The sequence below is a fragment of the Cervus elaphus genome, chromosome 5, assembly GCF_910594005.1.
Source record: "Cervus elaphus chromosome 5, mCerEla1.1, whole genome shotgun sequence".
In the NCBI taxonomy this organism is placed as follows: domain Eukaryota; kingdom Metazoa; phylum Chordata; class Mammalia; order Artiodactyla; family Cervidae; genus Cervus; species Cervus elaphus.
Window position 1 is genome coordinate 63,980,249 of NC_057819.1, and position 22,985 is coordinate 64,003,233.

At 47.0% G+C, this 22,985-nt stretch overlaps 1 long non-coding RNA gene and 1 other non-coding gene across 2 annotated transcripts in view; one reads left to right on the forward strand and one right to left on the reverse strand.

The window, feature by feature from the left end:
- LOC122693337 overlaps positions 1-20,555 on the reverse strand; it is a 34,376-nt gene extending 13,821 nt beyond the window's left edge. Inside the window, exon 1 of the long non-coding RNA XR_006340881.1 lies at positions 20,260-20,555. This is a non-coding gene — a long non-coding RNA (uncharacterized LOC122693337). The remainder of the gene's footprint in view (positions 1-20,259) is intronic.
- Positions 1,335-1,444, forward strand: LOC122695835. Its single transcript, XR_006341584.1, has one exon. It is a non-coding gene; the product is annotated as a U6 spliceosomal RNA (small nuclear RNA).
- Positions 20,556-22,985: the final 2,430 nt, after the last annotated feature.

The window sequence follows — 22,985 nt, forward strand, 5'->3', positions numbered from 1 at the left end:
AGGAAAGGTTCACTGAATCTGTTGGAAAGAGGAGTTGGTGGATAAACAGCAAAGTCCTTCCATACAGCACAGGGGACTATACTAAATAACTTGTGATAAACCATAATGGTAAAGAATATGAAAAAGAATATGCATATGTATAACTGAATCACTTTTCTGTACAGCAGAAATTAACACAACATTGTAAATCAGCTATCCTTCAATAAACCTTTAGAAAAAAGAAAGAGGGGCTGGCCAGCTACTTCCAAGAAGTATTTCCACGAGGCAAGTGTGGGCTTTTTGTCAAAAGTGAAGTATAGCTGATTTATAATATTATACTAACTTTAAGTGTACAACATAGTGATCCAATATTTTTATGGATTCTACGCCATTTAAAGTTATGAAATTTCAGCTATATTCCTCATGTTGTACAATACATCCTGGTAGCTTATTTTATACATAATATTCTGTACTTCTTAGTTGTCTGACTTGTATTGCTCCTCTCTACTTCTCTCTGCACACTGGTAAACGCTAGTTTGTTCTCTACATCTGTGAGTCTGTTTCTGTTACATTCATTCATTTTTTCATTTGTTAGATTTCACATGGAAATAATAATGTACAATATTTGTCTTTCTCTGTCTGAGTTATTTCACTTTAGCATAATGCCCTGCATGTCTATCCATTTTGCTGCAAATGGAAAAACTTCATTTTTTTTGTAGCTGGATTATATTCCATTTTCTACACCACATCTTCTTTATCAATTGATCAGTTGACATACACTTAGGTTGCTGCCATATCTTGGCTATTGTACATAATACTGCTATGAACATTGGGGTGCATGTGTTCTTTTCAAATGAACACTTTGCTTCCTTTGGTCAAGAGGATCCCCTGGATATTCCACCCAGCAGTGGAATTGCTAGATGATGCTGCTTGCTCTATTTTTGTTGCTTTTAAAACCTCCATACTGTTTTCCACATTGGCTGCACCAATTTACATTCCCACCAACAGTGTCCTAGGGTTTTCGTTTTTCTACATCCTCAAACCAACATTTGTCGTTTTCTTTTTGATGATAACCATTCTGACAGGTGTGAGGTGAAAGCTCATTGTGGTTTTGATTTGCATGTCCCTGATGATCAATGATATGCCTTTTCATATGCCTGTTGGCCATGCGCATGTTTTCTTTGGAATAATGTCTATTCAGGTCCTCTTCCCATTTTTAAATTGGGTTGTTTGTTTGTTTGTTTAATTGAGGCAGTTGACTTTGTCAGCAAGCCAAGAGTGGATTTCCCTGGTAGAGGTGAATTCACATGGTCCGTTGGATCAGGCTCCCACGAGACTGACAGAACAGGAAGCCTGTGCTCACTTCGGCAGCGCATATGGTAACATTGGAACAATATGGAGAAGATAGATCAATGTGGCCCCTGTGCAAGGATGACATGCAATTCATGAAGCGGTCCATATTTTTAGCCTACTAAACACAGTAAAGTAAGTCAGAAAGAGAAAAACAAATACTGTACACTAACACATATATATGGAATCTAGAAGGATGCTACCAATGGACCCATGGCAGAGCAGCAATGGAGATGCAGACGTGGGGAACAGACTTGTGGACGCAGGGGGGAGGCGAGGGCAAGACGCACTGAGAGAGTATCCTGGAAGCATAAGTATTACCATATGTAAGGCAGATAACCAGTGGAAGCTGACTGTGTGACAAAGGACGCTCAAATCCAGGGTTCTGTGACAACTAGGAGGGCGGGGTGGGGTGGGAGGGAGGAAGGTGGTTGAAGAGGGAGGGGACATATGTGCACCTGTGGCTGCTTCACGTTGGTGTATGGCAGAAACCAACACCATGTTGTAGAGCAATTATCCTCCAATTAAAAATAGATAAATTAAAAAAATCAGGAAACCTATTTGTTTACCTTGAAAAATACATTCATCTTACAATCATGTCACCAGTCACATGCATTCTTTCCCTTTAGGTAGAAGTATATGGGAAACCACAGTCAAAGCAAGGGATTGCTCGGTGAATCGGAAGCAAAGAGTGAGCTGAGTGATATGAACATGAAAGTTATTAAACTAATTCTGAGCTGATCAGTAAATAGCTTTTGCCCTGAGCCTCTTGCAAGCTCATGCTCACAGCCCTTCCCTCACCAGGGACTCCATGGATACCCCGGGCACTAGAGGATGAGTGTTGGGCGTGATGAGGACCCTAGGTCCCTGTTCCAGCTGTAGGTGAAGCCGTTTGTGGTTGGTTGGTGCCTGTACAATATGGGCTTTAACAATATGAACTATCATCTCTGTTGATGGGTCCAGTCATGATGACCTGAAGCCCCTCCCCATCACCTCCACAGAGCCTTCTAAAGTGCGGGTACCCAGCCCCTATACCCCAGCCTTGTCTTGGCCATATTGGAACTCAACCCTGATGTGCTCACGGTCTCAGCCTCCTTTTTCTGCACGTCCATGGTGCTCTGTCTTGCCCCGACAGGCCATGCTCTCTCCCTGGGGATGCTCCTGCTACCAGTCCAGACTGCTCTGACCTCAAATCCATCCTGTTCATTTAAGGAGACGTTGAATGTATCTCCTTTGATCTGTGCCGGTTGGCTTTGTAATCCTTCTCTCAGAGGGAAATTACATTTCCCATTTCCAACTTCTTGGGGGATGCCTCACAGTCAAGCCCCACAGACTACCTACCCCAAGGAGTTTAATTTTCATAGAATCCAACAGAGCTGGAGCTGAAAGAAACCTATAATACTCATTGAGTTCAACTCTCCTGTTTTGTAGACAAGGTAGCTGAGGACCAAAGAAAGCATGGTGGGTTGAATGATTGTTTATAATGAATATAATATTTACTACCAGCCCAAATCACAAAGGAGACTTAATAAATTGAGCCTTACCAGAGAGCCGTCACCCGCTTTTTTATAGCCGTGTAAGTCTGATGACCTTCCTGAACACACGAGGCCGGCACCTCCACGGGGGGAGATGCCGGGGAGCTGTGCAAGGGCAGTGAGGCGTCACAGGCAATGAAGAGCCAGGAGTGGGAGTGCCAGCATCTAACGACAAAGGAAGGGGAAGAACTCAAGAATGCAGTGGCCGGGGGCCCCTTCAGTAAATGTTTAATGCAGACAGAGGAGTTTTCCAGTGGCTCAGTGTGGAAAGAACCTGCCTGCCATGCAGGAGACACAGGAGACATGAGTCTGATTCCTGGGTCAGAAGGATCCCCTGGAGAAGGAAATGGTAACCCACTCCAGTATTCTTGCCTGAAAAATCCCATGGACAGAGGAGCCTGAGCTGGCCACAGTCCAAAGTGTTACAAAGAGTCGGACACGACTGAGTGACATGTGACAGAGCATACGGATCATCTGATGTAACCCCTTTATTCAAGTGAGGAAATAAGTGATCTGATAGACGATTGTATTGTTTTAGTCTCCCAGCATCCATTCTCTCTTGACCGCTGCTGAGGCACTCGTGAAGACTCACTGCCTCCAGCCTGACCTGTGACCCCTGGTCCCTCACACTCATCACTGAGACCAAAGCTCTAGATCCCTCCTCCTCCTGCCCCAGCCAGCGGTGAACCCAGCAGGGCAGCCGTCCTCCTCCTCTTCTGGGCCTCAGCCCAGAATACAGAATCCCATGGACAGAGGAGCCTGGTGGGCTACAGTCCGTAGCGTCACAGAGTCAGACATGACTGAAGCGACTTAGCGTGCCTGCGAAAGTTGAGAATTATGTTTTATTTGGTGGACTTGATGGGCCTCAAGCCCAGGAGCCAGCCTCTCAGGCAGCGCTGAGGGACTGCTCCAAAGGCGTAAGGGAGGAGCCAGGGTTTAGAGGAGTTTTTGCAACAAAAACCAGGTGGTCAGAACATCAAACAGATCACGGTTAAGTATAGAAAGCCAGAGTTCTCAAGGTAATGAACTCAGTGCATTTCTACATACAGAAAAGGCAAGAATCTGGTCTCATTGAAATCATCCCTTTGATATGCACCTTAACTATCTAGTTCAGTTCAGCCACTCCGTTGTGTCCAAGTCTCTGACCCCGTGGACTGCAGCACGCCAGGCTTCCCTGTCCATCACCAGCTATCTAGGGCCAATATCTTGTTCTTTTCCATTCTGAACCTTCCCAGCGTGCATTGTTTGTTGGGGGCAGCATGGGGCGGCTACAGCAGCTGATGGCCTGAAGGCCACAGAGTCCTTTGTTTACTCACATGAACATTTTTCATCTACATCGGTGCTCTCTCCACAGCCTCTTATTCAGTTCCCACATTGCTCAAGTGAGTCTGCGAGGCTTCTGGGGCTGACAACAGAAAATCCAACGGATACACTCCCCACTCCCTTACCCAGGGGCAGAGTCGAACCCAAGTTTTCCCTGAATCTGACAGGACACTGTTACTGGCTGAACCAAGTCCTCCTGAGTCCATATATCGAAATCCTAATCCCCAGTATCTCAGAATGTGACTATCTGGGGACAAGGTCTTTTCAGAGGTAGTGAAGGTTAAATGAGGCCATATGGGTGGCCCCTAATCCAGTGTTACTGGTGTGTTTATAAGAGATGGTGTGGATGAAGACTGTCACTTGCCCTATTAATAGGCAAAGTATGGTGCAGTCATCAAGCCGTCAGCCACGGCAGCCACAGGCCGGTACACTCAAGGGAGTACGGGATCCAGAAAAGTGAGACTGGACCGATGAGGTGACTATCAAAGAACGATTTCAATGAGCCCAGATTCTTGCATCTTCCCATACATAGTGAAGTGAAGAATGAGTTAGTCACTCAGCTGTGTCTGACTCTTTGCCACTCAATGGACTGTAACCTGTCAGGCTTCTCTGTCCATGGAATACTCCAGGCAGGAATACCAGAGTGGATAGCCATTCCTTTGTCCAGGGGATCTTCCTGCGCCAAGGATCGAACTCTGGTTTCCTGCATTGAAGTCTGGTTCTTTACTGTCTGAGCCGCCAAGGAAGCCCTGTTGTACATAGACAATTGCTAAATTCATTAACTTAAGTTCTCCGTTTTTCTGTAATTAACGGTGATCTTTAGATGTTCCGACTACCTGATGTTTGTTGCCCTAACTCCTATGTATCTTGGCTCTTCCCTTACCTCTTCAGGGGTGTCCCTTAGAGCTATCTGAGAGGCTGGTTACCAGAGTTAGGTCCTCAGCTAGTCCACCAAATAGACCATTATTCTCAAGTTTTAGGTTGAGTTTATTTTTTTTTTTCCCCAGTTGACAGCGGAGATTTGGACATAGTCACAAACAAGAAGGCAGACCACGAGAGGGCATAGTAAGAAGGCAGCCACCCCTGAGCCAAGGAGAGAGGCCTCAGGAGAACCCAGCCTTGCCAACGCCTGGATCGTAAACCAAACCTCTGAGGTTAGAGTCACCAGGTCTGTGATGCCCTGACAGGGCAACTCCGGCAGACCGAGAAAAGACTTCCCGCCACACTGGGGCCACTCTCTTTGGCCATCATGCCAGCTCCATCACAGCCACTAGTCCTGAAGAAGCTCAGATTAGCAGGCTGTTCTTAGAACAAAATTTCCTGGACTGGCTTCAAAAAAACATTCTCCCTGGTGATACAGACACTGGGAGCTATCAACAACAAAACCACCCTGGCCTCCAAGTGGGTCTTTTTCTGCCTTCAATTCGTTAGTGATGGACAGTACCTAAGCAAGCAGGAGAGATGGCTGCTTAGAGAAAACTATCATTTCCTAATAAATACATGAGAATTTAGAGCCCAAGCTGACAAGGAAATTTATTTTGTTCTCCCAACATCTGCATGGAGGAAGGGAAGCAAGCAGATTCTGATCTTGAATTAGAAGAGGGAGGGGGACGATCTCTAGGGAAGACCCCCTTTCTCCCTTCCACACTCCCTTCCTGTGCCCACTCTAAGCAGAGCATCACCAGTCCCCTACTGCGGGCAGATACTTGCCGAAATCTCTTGGGGGAGAAGAGCTCTGCTGTTCCCTCTGGAGGGTTAGAGGGGAGTGCAGAGGGCTGAGCTGATGGAGGCCGAAGGGCTGAATATTAATGTTGGCTATCATCTCCTGCCCTTCACATAATGGGAGAAACTTTGCAGGGGCAGGCTGGGGCTGCCTCCCACAGAATGCAATCTCCTGGAACACCGAGTAGGCAGTGACAAGCGGTTTATCTTCCATTACCCCAAGGCCTTAAATCATTATCCATCCATAGTCAGCAGAGGAACCAGACCACTGACTCCGATTAGGAGCTGCCTTCCTGGCAAATGCAAATACACATGACTGGCAGGCTCTGTGCTCTGAGCCAATTTGGGTCCCCCCTCCTTAAGACAGATATGTTGGAATCCTAACACTCCAGACATCAGAATGCACCTTATTTGGATATCAGGCCTTTACACAGGCAATCAAGTTAAAGTGAGGTCCTTAGCATAGACCCTAATCCAACATGACTTGTGTCCGTCTGAAAAGGGGACATTGGACATAGAGACACACACAGGGAGATGGGGATGAATGCAGAGATGGGAGTGAGGCTTCCACAGATAAGCAACGCTAAGATTCCAGCAAACACCAGAAGCTAGGCAGTGGCCTAGAAGATTCTCCATCACAGGACAGAGAAGGAACCAACTCTGCCAAGGTCTTGCTCTCAGACTTCCAGCCTCCACAACTGGGACACAAGACATTTCTATTAAGCCACCCAGTTTGCAGTGCTTGCTAGGGCAGCCCTAGCAAACTGATACCGGCAGGAAAACCCCAGCCCACTGAGGGCAGAAAGAGCAGTCCCCTCTCATCATGGAAGAGTCAGCCACAAATGAATGGAGAGGAGGAGGCCAAGTCCTTCCTTCCATCACGGGTTTGTTGCAACCCGTCAGGCTCCTCTGTCCATGGGATTCTCCAGGCAAGAATACTGGAGTTTGCCATTCCCTTCTCCAGGGGATCTTCCCAACCCAGGGATCGAACCTAGGTCTCCTGCATTGCAGGCAGATTCTCTACTGTCTAAGCCACCAAGGAAGCCCTTGCTTCGTCATATGACCTCAACAGGGTGGGGTTAAGAATAGCTTAACAAATAAAGTTATTTTCCAAAAGGGGGTTTCCTCTTTTGAAAAAAGCCTTCCAGCCCCAGTTCACAGGAGCAGCCTCTCTGGCTACAGTGGGATTCTAGATGGTGGCATAAAGTAAGGAAGCTGCTTCCTAAGGTGGCCATGGCCTTCCTGGAAGGGTTATCTGATTTAGAGAATAAATATAACAAGTGTGTGCGCGCTCAGTCACTCAGTCATGTCTGACACTTTGCAATCCCTTGCCCTGTAGCCCACCAGGCACCTCTGTCCATGGGATTCTCCAGGCAAGAATACTGGAGTGGGTTGCCATTTCCTTCTCCAGGGGATTTTCCCCACCTAGGGATTGAACCCCCGTCTCTTGCATCTCCTGCATTGACAGGCAGTTTCTTTACTGTGAGCCACCTGGAAGCCCAAACATACAAGATACTCAGTTAAACATGAATCTCAGGCCGGTGAAGAATAATCTTTCTTTATTGTAAGTACATCTCAAATATTTGGGATAAAAATCTTTCCCGGCAGCCCTACCACAGTCCCCCTGGTTCAGTCTCTGTGTCTGTTCTCCCTGCCTCCCTAGTGGGGGAAGGTGGTCGGTCCTTCGGGACATCAGGGCATCAGGGTGAAGGAGGTGAGAGGAAGGGTCAGCAGGAAGCAAGCTGGTGTGTCTCCTGGGTGCTCCCCAACAGAGGGATGTTCTCTGCCTCCTTTTGGGAGAAGGGGGATGAGGTCAAGGCTACACCATTTGAGGATTCACCAGCAAGCCTAGTGAGGACAGCCCTCATGCTTTGATGAGATGGGGCTCCAGCCTGGGGCTGAGCAGAGGGTCAGGAGAGAAAAAAGAAAATAAGACCAGAAGGAAGGAGTTTTGGGCATTAAAAAAACCCATCCACTGACTCTGTGGGGTCCCAAGCTCACCTTCTGAGCCACAGACCCCAGGCTCACGAGTTTGGATAATTACGTGGTATTTTTAAGTGTGTGACCTCCCTGGGGAGGTAGTCATGTAGTCATGTATGGATGTGAGAGTTGGACTGTGAAGAAAGCTGAGCACCGAAAAATTGATGCTTTTGAACTGTGGTGTTGGAGAAGATCCTTGAGAGTCCCTTGGACTGCAAGGAGATCCAACCAGTCCATCCTAAAGGAGATCAGTCCTGGGTGTTCATTGGAAGGACTGATGCTGAAGCTGAAACTGCTATACTTTGGCCACCTCATGAGAAGAGTTGACTCATTGGAAAAGACCCTGATGCTGGGAGGGATTGGGGGCAGGAGGAGAAGGGGACGATAGAGGATGAGATGGCTGGATGGCATCACCGACTCGATGGGCATGAGTTTGAGTAAACTCCAGGAGTTTGTGATGGACAGGGAGGCCTGGCATGCTGCGATTCATGGAGTCGCAAAGAGTCAGACACGACTGAGCGACTGAACTGAGCTGAACTGAACTGATGCAGCCTGGGGCCAGGGCAGGGAGGCTGTGACACAGCCCAGAGGATCCACATCTCTTCACCTCTTTGGCACTTATAGTAAAGATGTCAAAACCGAAGGGATCCTGATCTTTCTAGCTCAGACTGCTGTTCTGGTTACATCAGTGGTAAGAGACCAACTGGGTTTCCCAGATGGCTCAGATGGTAAAAAATCTGCCTGCAATGCAGGAGACCCGGGTTCAATCCCTGGATCAGGAAGATCCCCTGGAGAAGGGCGTGGCAACACACTCCAGTATTCTTGCCTGGAGAATTCTAGAACAGAGGAATCTGGCAGGCTACAGTCCGTGGGTCACAAAGTCGGACACGACTGAGCACCTAACACTTTCACACTTCAAGGGCCCAGTAGTATTTAATGAGCATAAGGTTCCTCTTCACGCGTGCGTGTAATTACACCACAACCCCTGTGTCCTCTATGTGCTTGACCCTGCTAACAATACATAGTGTGTGAGGCTCCTGACTTCCCCCTACTTCCCATTCCCTTGACCACTGTCATTGGTGAGTGAGGGGGAACGGTTTTTGCTTTTTGTTTTCATAAAATCCTGTAACATGTCTCATGAAACTTCATTCATTCACTCATTTGGGCAACGTCCACCATGTTCCCCAACACTGCGTCAGTCCAAGGGACATGATGACGGGAGAGGTGGGTGTGGGCCTGCTCCCAGCGTTGACAGTAGTTCTCAAACTCTGCTGGGCATACAGTTCTCTAAGTAAGGAACTTATTTAAAAATGCACGTATTCTTATTTAAAGTTGTCAAGACATGGAAACTACCTGTCGACAGATGAGTGGATAAAGATGTGGTACATATGCACAAGGGGATATCACTCAGTCATAAGCAAAGAACAAACTTTTGCCATTTGTAGCAACATGGATGGAATTGGAGGCCATTATGCTGAGTGAAATTAGTCAGACAGAGAAAGATAAATACTGTATAATATCACTTTGATGTGGAATCTAAAACATACAACAAACCAGTGAATGTTACAAAAAAGAAGGAGACTCACAGATAGAAAGAACTAACCAGTGGCTACTATGGTGGTGGGAGGGGCAATATAGGGGTGCAGGAATGGAGGTACAAACGCTGGGTGTAAGATAGACTCAGTGATATATTCTATAGTATGACATGGGAAATATAGCCAGTATTTTGTAATAACTGTAAATGGGAAGTGACCTTTAAAGTTGTAGGAAAATAAAAAGCTTTAAACAGATCAAAAATGCACATGCTCAGCCTAATCTTAAGGGAAATTTGAAAAAATACACTAAACCAGGAGACACACCATTGCACAGTGTAGGGTGATGAGTCCCTGACGTCTGGCAAGGGTTGTGTGAAGATCCAGCAGTTGATTCCCAAGAGCCTGGATCTTCAGGAATGTGGGGATGGGTAAGGGGCTTCCAACGACAGACACGTTGTCCCAGCAGGAATGCCCAGAAAGAGGAAGGAGCGTGAGAAAAACGGCCACTCACGTGAAAACTCCTCAATACTTTTGCCTGATTATTATTCCATTTCATCTAATTGCATTTTAAAATGCTCAGTGGGGGAAAAAAATGCCAAGTCTTTTAATAAATTAAAAGCAAGTCTGCTTTTTAACCTGCGGCAGGTTTTTAAAAAGTCCTGCTGAGGGCACCCTGCTCAGAGAGACGTGGTTTTTGCAGATGAAGGTAATTAGTGCATACCTTCACCTCTGGAGCTGGGAGGGAGGATGCAGGCCCTTGGTTGCTAGAGTAACCTCTTCCTGATCGAGAGGCCACTGTACCTTGCACAGGATGCTGAAAGATTCAGACACTATTTCCTCTGGCAGCCAATCAGGAGGCAGAGTGTTTTCAGGGCCCAAAAGCTCGTGGGACTGTAGGATGCAGCTCTTCTAGGCTCTGAGCCTGAAAGACTATGTCTGATGATTCCTCCAATGAGCATAATCAGAGACACTTGGATGCCCAGTGAAGCAGGATTTGGGACAGAAGAGCTGGGCAGTTGTTCCAGTTACCAATCCACAAAAGGCGTTAAAAGATCACGGGAATCAATCAGAAACACTGAGCCAGTTAGCTTCGGTTTCCACGCATGACTTGATATAATTGTCAAAGTGCAAACTTCAGTCAAAGTACACCTCATCCTGAGGGAGACGGAAAATACGTTCCTATGTATATTTATGTGTGTGTGTGTACGAGGTTGCTTCAGTCCTGTCCTAGTCTTTGTGACCCTAGGGACTATAGCCCATCAGGCTCCTCTGTCCATGGGATTCTCCAGGCAAAAATACTGAAATGGGCTGCCATGCCCTCCTCCAGGGGAATCTTCCCAACCCAGGGATCGAACCTGCGGTTCTTACATTTCCTGCATTGGCAAGTAGGTTCTTTACCACTAACACCACCTAGGAAGCCCTATAAATATGTGTGTATGTGTAAATGTACATATATATATATATAACTGAATCACTTCACTGTACATCTGAAACTAACACAACATTAAAAATCAACTATATGTCAATAAAAATTGTAAAAATACATTCCTGAAGGGCACAGAGAGGTTTGATAGCTTTAGAACCTAAAATCTGGAGCCAACCTGTCTGAGTTTGAATCCAGATTCTACTGCTACATGTGCGAGACCCTAGGCAGTTTGTCTGTGTTCCTGATCTATAAAATAAGGATTGCAAGGGTGTCGGTTTTGAGGACACACGTGAAGCATTTAGAATCCAGCCTGGCATGTAGCAGTCACTATATAAGGGTTGTGAGTCGCTCATCAGTGGCCGACTCTTTGCGACCCCGTGGACTGTAGCCCGCCAGCCTCCTCTATCCATGGAATTTTTTAGGCAGGAATACTGGAGTGGGTTGCCATTGCTTTCTCTAGGGGATCTTTCTGACTCAGGGATTGAACCCAGGTCTCCTGAATTGCAGACAGGTTCTTTACTGTCTGAATCACCAGGGTTAACTATCTCTTATTTTTGTAACTAGCTCAAGCAAGTTGCCTGGTGCTATTTGAGTCTGCACCTCTTAATCTGAGACTGGTCAGCTGAATGCTTCCTCAAGGCCAAGGCTCCATTAGCTGAAACTCTAAAAGTAAGTCCTGCAAGAGGGAGCTTTACTATGTACAAGCAATTAATTTTACTTCCTTTAAAATGTAACCCCCATAGCATGTTTCTAAAGAAACCATCTGATTTAGAAACTAGGAAAGAAATCTGAACAATACAAAGCATTACTAAAAAGTTTTGCCCATATGAAATTCCCATTCTACCACCACTCTTTAAAAAAAAAAAAAAAATCAACTTTTAAAAATGTTGAATGAGTTATTGTAACCATATCTCTGTATGTGTTACTTCTATCCTAAGTGGATAAGTTATTGTTGTTGCTTAGTTGCTAAGTCAAGTTCAACTCTTTTGTGACCCCATGGAATGTAGCCCACCAGGCTCCTCTGTCCCTGTGATTTCCAGGCAAGAATACTAGAGTGGGTTACCACTTTCTTCTCCAGGGAATCTTCCCAATCCAGGGATAAACCCACATCTCCTGCATTGCCAGGCAGATTCTTTACCACTGAGCCACCCAAGTGGACAAACAGCTAAACTCTTTTTAGTTAGGAGTGCTGGAGAAACTGGGAAAGGAAGACCATTTCAAATAAGCCAAAACGTAATGCTATGTCTGGTGTTAAATAAATCCCTTACTTAGAACATGGAGGCGTATGAGCTTTGCTGATAGAAAATCGGAATTTCTCCCTTCTCAATGACTGTGGAACAATATTTAAGGAAACATTTTGGGATGTGCCAAAGTATTAAGTTGTTGTGACCTCATCTTCAGCTTGATCCTTGGGGCCTCCCCCAGACCCCCGGCAGCACCCCAGGAGGCTAGGCCGAGGGCAGAGCCAGAACAGGGTGTGTGGGAGAGCCCAGCCCCAGCAAGGAGCTATGTTAACCAGGACCACAGCTCAGCGTCGGACAAGAATCTCAGCGTCAGACCGGTTGGGATGGAAACCGTCAAGGCCTAGTTTCAATTCACACTGAGATGTTTACATTTCTTTTAAATCTAAATCACATTATCATACATTTAGTTAAAATCTATTGCCTTCTGTATACTGGTAGGTAACTGACCGGCAGCTAGTTAATTCTTCTACTTTATTTCAATTTTGTTTTATTTTTATATTTTAAAATCTCAGTCTTTTCAAAAATACATATATTTTTAAAATTTCTTTGGCTGTACTGGGTCTTAGTTGGAGTGTGCAGAATCTTAAACTTTGTGGGATCTACTTCCCTGACCAGGGATCGAACCTCAGCCTTCTGCACTGGGAGCACAGAGTCTTAGACACTGAACCACCAGGGAAATCTCAGTTTTGTTTTTAAATGTAGGTTAACTCAACATTTTTCCCACTTTAATGGCAATACATGACTATTTTCAAGAAGGTACAAAATACAGAAATGTATATGTAAGACCAGAAAAATCACCTACAATCACACCACCAGAGGTGAAGACAGTTAATCATTGATGTATTTCCTTCCAGTCCTCTCTTCCCTGCTAAGTGCAGATACGGTTTCCTTTTCTGAACATATTTATTTGTGCACAGAGTTGGGATCGTGCTGCTTTCGGGCCTGACCCAGCTCCTTAACCTCCTGTTGTCAGCATCTCCTTTTCTGCACTGTCCAGTGCGGGTCCTCCCGGAAACAGGTTTCGCTCTGACCTCCCGAAGACTGGTGAAGGAACTCGGAGGCATGCTGATCTAGACGGAGCACCAAGAAGAGGCCCTCCGGGTAAGCCTGCAGGAGGGGTGGTCAGGGGCCTGGAGCAGACGGGGTGGGAGGGGTGGGAGGAGCCGCCCGGCGCAGTGGAAGCAGCCCGGGAGTCAGAGCCCTGCCTTCACTCTCCTCCTGCTGTGTCCACACTGCACAAACCCAGAGGGAGGTCAAGGGCAGGCCGCCTGGAGGGTGCAGAGTGATCCGGAGGGCAAAAGGAGAGAATCAGGAAAAAAAAGGAGAGAAGCCACAATCCGAATCATCATATATGCTTTAAGTACACTTTCAAAATCAGAATGCCTAGTATTCCTCTGTAGGAAAATATCATAAATTATTTATCACAGTCCCTGTGGATTCTTTCCGAATTTCTTTTTTTTTTTTCACTATTATAACTAGCACTACAGTAAACATTCTTATACATACATTTTTGGCTGCATCTCTGAGTATTTTCTCAGGATAAACTCCCAGGGGTGGAATTACTGAGTCAGAGGAATCTATATGTTTAAGGCTTTTTATATATATTGCCAAATAGCCCTCCCAAAGGCTATTACACCAATTTAAATGCCCACATGCAATGCATACAGAGTCCTCATCGGGGGAGAACCTGCCAGTTAATCTAGGATGTGATATCTAAATGCACCACTTCTGCATGGAGACCTGACTCTAGCTCTTGGGTTGAAGGGGACACTAGGAGGAAGGTGCTCCCCTGAGCCCGTCCCAGGGATCATGTTTGTGAAAGGTCACACCTCCTGGGCCGGGAAAGCCGACTGGTTGTCAAGACAGGAGAAGGCTGCAGAGTCAGTTCACTTGAGGGTCAGTGGGGTGTCTGACAGAGGGAAAGGAGGTGCTGGACATTGATTGGGAGTTCCGTTTCATTTGACCTCATTTCCCACTGGCAGAATGTGTGGTAAACAAGGTGAACTGTCATACAAGGTGCCGGGTGGAGTTTTCTCCTTGGGGAGTAGTGCCACAGGCCGAGAGAAGATCAGGGCAGGGGCCGGGTGCAAATGAGAAGCCAAGACAGTTAGGACAAGGGGGGGAGAGGAGGAGGGGCAGGGGGACCCCAGAGCTGGATCCATGAACCCACAAGGCTCCATGCCTGTGATCATTGCCCCCATCTGAGTCCCTAACTTTAACGGGTTGGGGCATGGAGATGGGACAGGTCCCTCACTGAGGAAGCTCCGTGGTGGAATCAACAAGTGCCTGGGGGGCAGAGACTACCCCCTCAATCATGCATCAAGGAAAAGGGAGTCGAGAGGAGGCTCCCGCCAGATAAACAACAGGGTAACAGTACTGTTGGCTTCCCTGGAGGCTCAGTGGTAGAGAATCCGCCTGCCAATGCAGGAGACGCAGGATACACAGGTTTGATCCCTGAATTAGGAAGATCCCCTGGAGGAGGAAGTGGCTACCCACTCCAGCCTACTCCAGTACCCTTACCTGGGAAATCCCGCAGAGGAGCCTGGCAGGCTACAGCCCATGGGGTCGCTAAAGAGTCAGACATGGCTTAGTGGCTAAACAACAATAACAATAGTATCGTAAATGAGGCTGCCTGTAACTGCTCCTTGGCAGATAAACAACATGAATATTTGATCAGCAATTTATAAATTCAATACGAAGAAACAATAGACCGAGTCCAAGAGGGCATAGACACATAGGTTTTTGGTTTATTATTGATTGGGAAGAGGAGCAGTATTAACAATAGCCAACTTTTAGAGCACACTCTGCCCGCGGTGCTAAGAAATTTACAGACAGTAAGTAATTTCATCCTCCTGACACCCGGAGATGACTAAGGTAAGCCATCCTGTCCCCGCCAGGTTGCCCTTGTCCTAGAGCTGCCCCCAACTGTCTTTTCCGCTCTGCCCCCTCTGTGGGAGGCTCACCGGAAGGGCTGCGGTGACTAGCCAGACCCTGACTCACTGCCAGTCGGATGCCCGCTCATTCTCCATTCAACTATACTCACGAGCCCAAACGTGTTCTGGAAACAGTGGGTACAGCAATGAACAAAACAGACTGAATCCCTGCTCTCGGGAAGCTCTGCAGGGGGAGGGAGAGAGAGATGACGCTTTTTCTTTTGGCCTCAGGCCCTTTGTACTTGGGGTTCCCTTGACTGTAAGGCTTTCCCCCCGGTATCTGCCTCAGCAGCGCGCTTGCACTCAGGTCTCTGGTCAGCCCTGCCTCCTCCAACCAGGCTTCCTTCTCCTCCCTGCCTGAAACAGAGCCCTTTCAACTTTCTCTCTTTTGCAGTACTTTGTTTTTCTCCTCTCACCATCTGATGTATATACACATGTGTGTTTATGTGTAAGCATTTGTTTCTTCACTGTCTCGCCCACTAAAAGGTTGACATTCTGAGATCCTGACTTTTATTCAGTGCTGGCCTCTTGGGTTCAGTGGAGCTCATTTCCTGGGTCCTGATTATCTCTTAACTGTACCTCACTGGGTCGGGGTTCTGGGTTGCAAGCCACAGAAACTTTGTTGGGTCAAAGACTGGGAACACATCACTGGGAGATAGAAAGGCCTGGGAAATACACGGAAAGCAAAGAACCAGAACCGGAGCTGGGGTCACTAGGGGAAGAAGTGGTTAGGACACTGCAGTGAGGTATCGCTGCTCTGGATATTTGATGCTGTCACCTCTAGACTTTCAGGAAGTGCCAATAAATGATAAACTGCACTTGTTTCTTTCTGCCTCTCCTGCCAGATTCAGGAACCCCGGTGCTGGACCGAGCCGGAGTCAATGTCCTACTGTTGCTTGCCCTCCCCTTTCAGCTGTGTCTTTCGTGGTGGGCAGCAGTGCATTGAGACCCTCTAAGATAACACACAGTGGAGAATTCCTGCAGACTGAAAGAGATACTGGCTGCAGGACTCTATAAATAGCTACAACATGTAACAGTGGAAGAGACCTCCTTCCCAAAATGGTGATGGAGATGCGCTAACCTCCCTTGGTAACAAGTGTCTTATCCACAGGCCCCAAATCCAGACTCTGGACGTTTCTCCTGCCAGGAGCTAGTCAAAGTCAGGGTATATGATTTTAAACCTCACACAAGCCGATCTGGCAGTGTCCTGGGGGCTCGGCTGTCATGGGGGGTCAGGGAGAGCATTCTGGGGGTGGGGGTGGCTGGGCCGGTCCAGGGAGACATTCCCATGGCTGGCAGTGACGTTTCTGCTCTCCCCAAACCAGGATAATCAGGCAGCCTCGGGCAAGGTCCCACACTTGGGCTTTTTCTGACAGCTTCTCCTGAGTAAAGATCAATGAACCTCATCTGTCTTCAAAAGGACAGAATTTTTCCTCCTGGGGAATATAAAAGGGCTGGTGGAAGCTGACACATCCCTTTGTTTACTTTCCATGCACCTCTATCAGAGTCTATGAAGAACAGAGTTTCCTGGTCACCCCAGGTTGGTCCCTAAAACCAGGCTCGGGAACAGTCTAGAAGCCACCAAGCAGGTGCTTTACCCCTTTGGGGTAACACACACTGGGTGCAATTGAGGGAGGCCTCCTGATGTCCAAAGAGCCAGCTCCTCCCTGCCTCCAGCGATCGAACGCGCCACAGCTTCTGGCTTTAGAGGAAAACCATATCACAAACACCCACAAGAGATCTCAGTTTGGGGTTCCTCTTGGCCTCTGGCATCCATCTCCTGGGTCCCAGACAGGAGGCCTTCTCCAGCACCAAACAAGGGGCCCCTGTCCTATTTTTAAAAGCTCTCCAGGAAATACCTCATGCCTACACTTCCTCACCACCCACTCACCTTCACCAGCTTCTGATCGGCCTTCCACCCCACCTCTCTCTCCACCCGCTGCAGCCTCAGGAAGGACCCGGGGACCACCTCCTCAGCAGCCCAGGCCCAGTCCTCATCCTTGACCAGTTCAGCATTTGTCAGGAAATCTCTTGGCTTCTGGGACAGGAAACCCTCAGGATTTCCTATCCTTTTTTTTTTTTTTTTTTTAATTTGGCCCCATGGGGTGTTAGTTGCAGCGTGAGAGACCATTTTCAGTTGTGGCATGTGAGGTCTAGTTCACTGACCAGGGATGGAGCCCAGGCTCCTGTTTTGGGAGTGCAGTCTTAGCCACTGGACCACCAGGGCGGTCCCTTCCCTACCTTCCTCACATGGCCATTTCCCCAGAGCCCCGAGCTTCTGAGCTTGGCTGCCCACTCCCTGCCGTCCCTCACTACACCCCCTCGCTGAGCCTCACCTGGCACCTCCCTGCTGATGGTCCTCACATCACAGCTCTTGCATCAATGCCTGCCCTGATGCCATGCTCTAAGGACGTCTCGTCCCAGGTGCCTTTCCTGGGTGTCTGAATATCCCAGGCTGGATCGGTCATCTGCTGCTCTGGAGCTGATCCTCCCTTCTTACGCCCTTCTCTGCATGGCACCGCCAGCCCTCCGGTAACCACTCTCCGATCTCAGCATCATCTCTAGTTCACCCACTGGCCTCACCTCCTAAATCCAACCAGTTGCCAGAGTCTCTCTTTGCAATGTCTCTTTCCAGTCCCATCAAGTGCTTATTTTCTACTCTTTCCCAAACCTCCTCACTGAGCCATCTCTACCCTCTCCTCTGCCACCCCATCTCACAATCTCCATAGTACGCTTCTACGAGGGTACTATTTAAAAAGTCCTATCAAGAAGACACAATCCTGTCACTCCTCTGTTCTAAGACCTTCAATTGCTCCCATTGCTATTGGCAGAAACTCCCAACTCCTCCCAACTCCCAACTCTTAAGCCTGACACTATCATGCTTCAAAATTCAGTCTTTCCAGACCCACTTCTCATCTACCACTTCTCCTCTGTGACAAACTTTTGCAATTTAACTCAAATTCTCGCTCATCTCTGAATACCCTGTGTCCTCTTATCTCTGGGCTTCTGCTTAAGCTGAACATTTCTCATATAAAGCCTTTCCTGATCTCTGTGTTCATCAAAAATCCTACCTTCCTTCAAGGCTCAGCTCAAATGCCACTTCTTCCTGGAAGCCTTTCTGGGTTTCCCCAGCCAGGAGTGCTTCCCTTCCCTTCCCTATGCTCCCTGCGTTTCCTGTGATTCTCTCAGCACACACAACCTCATGTCACATCAGTTTGAGTATGTGCCTCACTGATCACACTAGTGCCCTTTGGACAAAGATTTTCTCCTTCCAGAAGAGTAATTTGCTCATGGTTGATATTTGCTGAGTTAAGTCATTGGGCTAGATAACCGTATACTTATTTACTTTTCACTGTTTGAAAATGTCCTAAGTAGATGAGCCCAGAGTTGACATCAAAGGCAGGAATATAGAAGTATGTTCTGCTCACATCCATCTCCTTGTCTGCAAATCAAAAAAGTAGATCAAAACCCAGTTCTGAAGTGACTGGGACCATTGCTGACTAGACCTTAATTAATCTCATGGAAAATATTCAAGGGACTTAACAAGCCTGGGAAGGAGGAGGGGGCAGGTGAGAGGGAGCCAGGGCCGCTGCTGTCAAGAAATGCTTTCTTCCTGTAACCATATCCGCCGGGGCCAGGCCAGGAGCTCTGCTTAAGCTCCCTCTCTGTGGTCACTCAGGATATGATTACTGGCATCAGATGCAAGCACATGTTTCTGTTCCATTAATCTGAGAGAGGCTGGAGAGGGAGCCACAAGGGCATAGCTGTGTTGGTTAGTTACCACCTCAAAGAGGAGCGTGAGAGGGGGAGGAAGGCTCTGGCAGATGGGCCGGGAGGGAGGCCTGGCGGAAGCAGAGGGAGACGAGAAAACCATGCAGAGAGCAAGTTCCTGTAGCCGGGAGCCGGATCCCTCTCAGCTGTTACACCCTGGGGCCTGGAAGAGGGATGCGCACGCCTACACACACATGCACCCCCAAAGGAACTGACAGGCGCAGAGTTTCTACACCTTCGGGGTCTTGCAGTTGGCCTGACACCCCTTGGTGAGCATCATTGCTTGGGGTGTGCGGTAACCCACGGGACCCAAATCTGTCTCCCACACAGTAACCGCCTCAGTGGGTCCCACAGCTCAGTAATAAAGATGTGAACAGCTGACATGCAGTGTCACATGGCATTGGTGACTTCTGAAAGCCACACTTTGCAGCTCAGCATATTTTGTTCCAGGTACCAGAGATGCACAAACGCTCACCGCCTCATCTCTGCCATGTGGCATCTCCACTCAGCTTGGCGGGCGGCCAGGTGATCTCTGCCTTGCCAAAGGGTTTCTGCTGTAGAAAACTCGGAAAAACTTTCCTCTGCCATCTGACGGGGAAAGTGGAGGACCAGAGGAGCTTGAAAACACACACCTTATTTCTGCAGGGTCTGCTCTTAAAGGACCCCTTCCCCCTCTGTCTTATCAAGATGTTGTGGCACCTTTTGCAGGGTGGCGGGGAAGGGCCACACTGCTTTAGCCTGACTTAAGGGCAGTTGGAAAGATTAGCCATTATGGCGACAGAAGCCCTGATTCTGTCTGCTCCACCCTCTTCTCTCTCCTCCTATGCCCCATCACTACCTTCCTAGAACCTCAGCAGGGCAAACGCACAATTTCTCAAAGTACAGCCCTTCAGATTGCAGATCACGCTTTCAGTTCTAGCTGGTTACATAGTGATCAAATGGAATCGGGGCGTGAGGAGAGGTTGATAAAGGCCAAGGGGGAGGGGCTTCACAGAGCAAGCAAGGTTATGCTTGACCCCATGAAAACAGGGCCCTTCAGCGTTGAGGGCAGACTGGCCTTCACAATGCCTCTTCCCATCTGCTGGGCCTCCGCCCAGCCGCCCGTGTGCATCTGTTGCCCGCTGCCCCTCCTGCCTTCCTGCCAGGCTCTGCAGAGTGGGCGGGGAGGATAAAGTGACTGTTAACAACATGGTCTTAACTCCTGGCCTGGCCCTTGAAAGTACAGGCTGCAAAACAGTTTACACTGATGGAAACACCCCACTGGGGTCTTCGGGACCCTTTCCCTTGCCCTGAGGGTTTGCCTCCAGGAGCGACGAGGAGCTAGCTTGAACTTCACTTCGGTTTGGAGACTGGTGGGGTGCGGTGCCCACACTGGCAGGCCAGAGGTCACGAGCACATCAGGAGGCAGCTGTGAATTCCCTAGATCTGGGGACCCCAGGAGCCGGTGTGGGGGAAACTCACCTCTCCCTGGACGCTGGTTGCTGAGAGGAGCAGGGCTGGGCCCGGAGCCTGCCCGCGCATCCCCGACAAGCCTGTCCAGTGTCTGCTCAGGCGGAGAGGTTCTCTGACCCTGGGCCCTGTGGGTCCCAAACATTTTCCGACAGAAAACAGCACACAGCCTTCATCAGCAGTAGATGCCAGATCACTTGGGGAACAAGTGTGGTTAACCATTTAGATTTCTTTCAGATCTACATTTACTATCACCACAATCAAGATATAAAACTTTTCCATCACCCCCAAAAGTTCCCTCAGGCTCCTTTGTAATCCACGCTGATGGCTCTGCCCCAGGCCCTGACAACCACCAGTGTGGTGAGTCTCTACGGTTTTGCCTTTTCCAGAGCGTCATAGAGTTGGGATCATGCAGTTTGTAGCCTTTGGAGTCTGACTTCTCTCACTTGGCATGACTCACTTCAGATATACACGAGCTGCACACGTCCGTAGCTTACTTCTTTGTCTTGCTGAGAAATATTCCAGTGCGTGGATGTGCCACAGCTTACTTATCCATGAAATGAATGTTGACAGACATTTGGGTTAATTCCAGTTTTTTGGTGATTATGAATAAAGTTGCTGTAAACACGCAAATGCTGGTTTTTCTGTGACCATGAATTTTCATTCTTCTCTGATTGATACCCAAGAGTGAGATTCCTGAACCCTTTAGTAAGTGGATGTTTACCTTTATAAGAAACCACCAAACTGTTTTCCAAAATGATTCAACCATTTCATTCCTACCACCCCTATACAGAGTTCTAGGCTTACACACACACACATACACACACACACACACCAGTATTTATTATCACTGCGTTTTCTCTTCTTTCAGCCATTTTCATAAATATGTAGTAGTAGCTCATTGTGGTTTTAATTTGCATATTTATAATGACCAATGATGCTGTATATTTTTCATGTGTTTATTTGCCATCCATATAGCTTCTTTGGTGAAACATTTATTAAAATTTTCCCCATGTTTTATAAAGTTATTTGTGCTCTTGTAATTGAGTCATGAGAATTCTATGTATTGCTTTTTTGATTGAAATACAATTGACATATTATATTAGTTTCAGGGGCATGGTATAATGATTCAAAATATGTATGTATTGCAAAATGATCACCACAATAAGTCTATTGATACCCACATTGTTACATTTATATGTTCTACATATAATTTATCAGATGGGTGCTTTGCAAATACTTTCTACCCTGTCTGTGTTTTTTTTAATTTTCATAACACTTTCTTCCAAAGAGCAAAGTTTTCAGTTTTGATAAAGTTCAGTTAGTTAATTGGATCATTTTTGGTTTTTATACCTTAGAATTCAGTGTTTAACTCAAGGTTACAAAGATTTTTCTCCTGTGCTTTTTTCTTGAAGTTTTATAGAAGTATGGATTGTTATTATTAATATTATGGTAAATATTGCTGTTGTTGTTATAGAGTGTCTAATTCTTCCAACACTATTTATTGAAAGTCATCCTTTCTCCACTGGATTGCCTTTCTGATTTTGTTGAAAATCAGCCTAACGTATATGTGTGGTTCTATTTTTAGACTGTATATTCTGTTTAGTTGATCTATGTGTTTATCCTTTCACAGTACAAGAATATCTTGATTATTGCAGCTTTATAATAAGCCTTGAAATAGATAATATAGCTTTTCAAGACTTTTTTTAAATTGACTCGACTATTCTAAATTTTCATAAACATTTTAGAAGCAACTTGTTGATTTCTGCTAAAAAATCTTACTGAGATTTACTTGAGACTGCATTCAATCTACGGATAAATTTGAGGAGAATCACTGTCTTCAGTTCAGTTCAGTTCAGTTGCTCAGTCGTGTCCAACTCTTTGCAACCACATGGACTGCAGCACACCAGGCTTCCCTATCTATCACCAGCTCCCGGAGTTTACTCAAACTCATGCCCATCGAGTCAGTGATGCCATCCAACCATCTCATCCTCTGTCGTCCCCTTCTCCTCCTGCCCCCAATCCCTCCCAGCATCAGGGTCTTTTCAAATGAGTCAGCTCTTTGCATCAGGTGACCAAAGTATTGGAGTTTCAGTTTCAACATCAGTCCTTCCAATGAACACCCAGGACTGATCTCCTTTAGGATGGACTGGTTGGATCTCCCTGCAGTCCAAGGGACTCTCCAGAGTCTTCTCCAACACCCCAGCTCAAAAGCATCAATTCTTTGGTGCTCAGCTTTCTTTATAGTCCAACTCTCACAACCATACATGACCACTGGAAAAACCATAGCCTTGACTAGATGGACCTTTGTTGGTAATGTCTCTGTTTTTTAATATGCTGTCAAGGTTAGTCATAACTTTTCTTCCAAAGAGTAAGTGTCTTCTAATTTCATGGCTGCAGTCACCATCTGCAGTGATTTTGGAACCCCCAAAATAAATACTGCCATTGTTTCCACTCTTTCCCATCTATCTGCCATGAAGTGATGGGACCAGATGCCATGATCTTAATTTTCTCAATGTTGAGTTTTAAGCCAACTATTTCACTCTCCTCTTTCACTTTCATGGAAGAGGCTCTTTAGTTCTTCTTTGCTTTCTGCCATAAGGGTGGTGTCATCTGCATATCTGAGGTTATTTGTATTTCTCCCATCCATCTTGATTCCAGCTTGTACTTCATCCAGCCCAACGTTTCTCATGATGTACTCTGCATATGAGTTAAATAAGCAGGGTGACAAGATACAG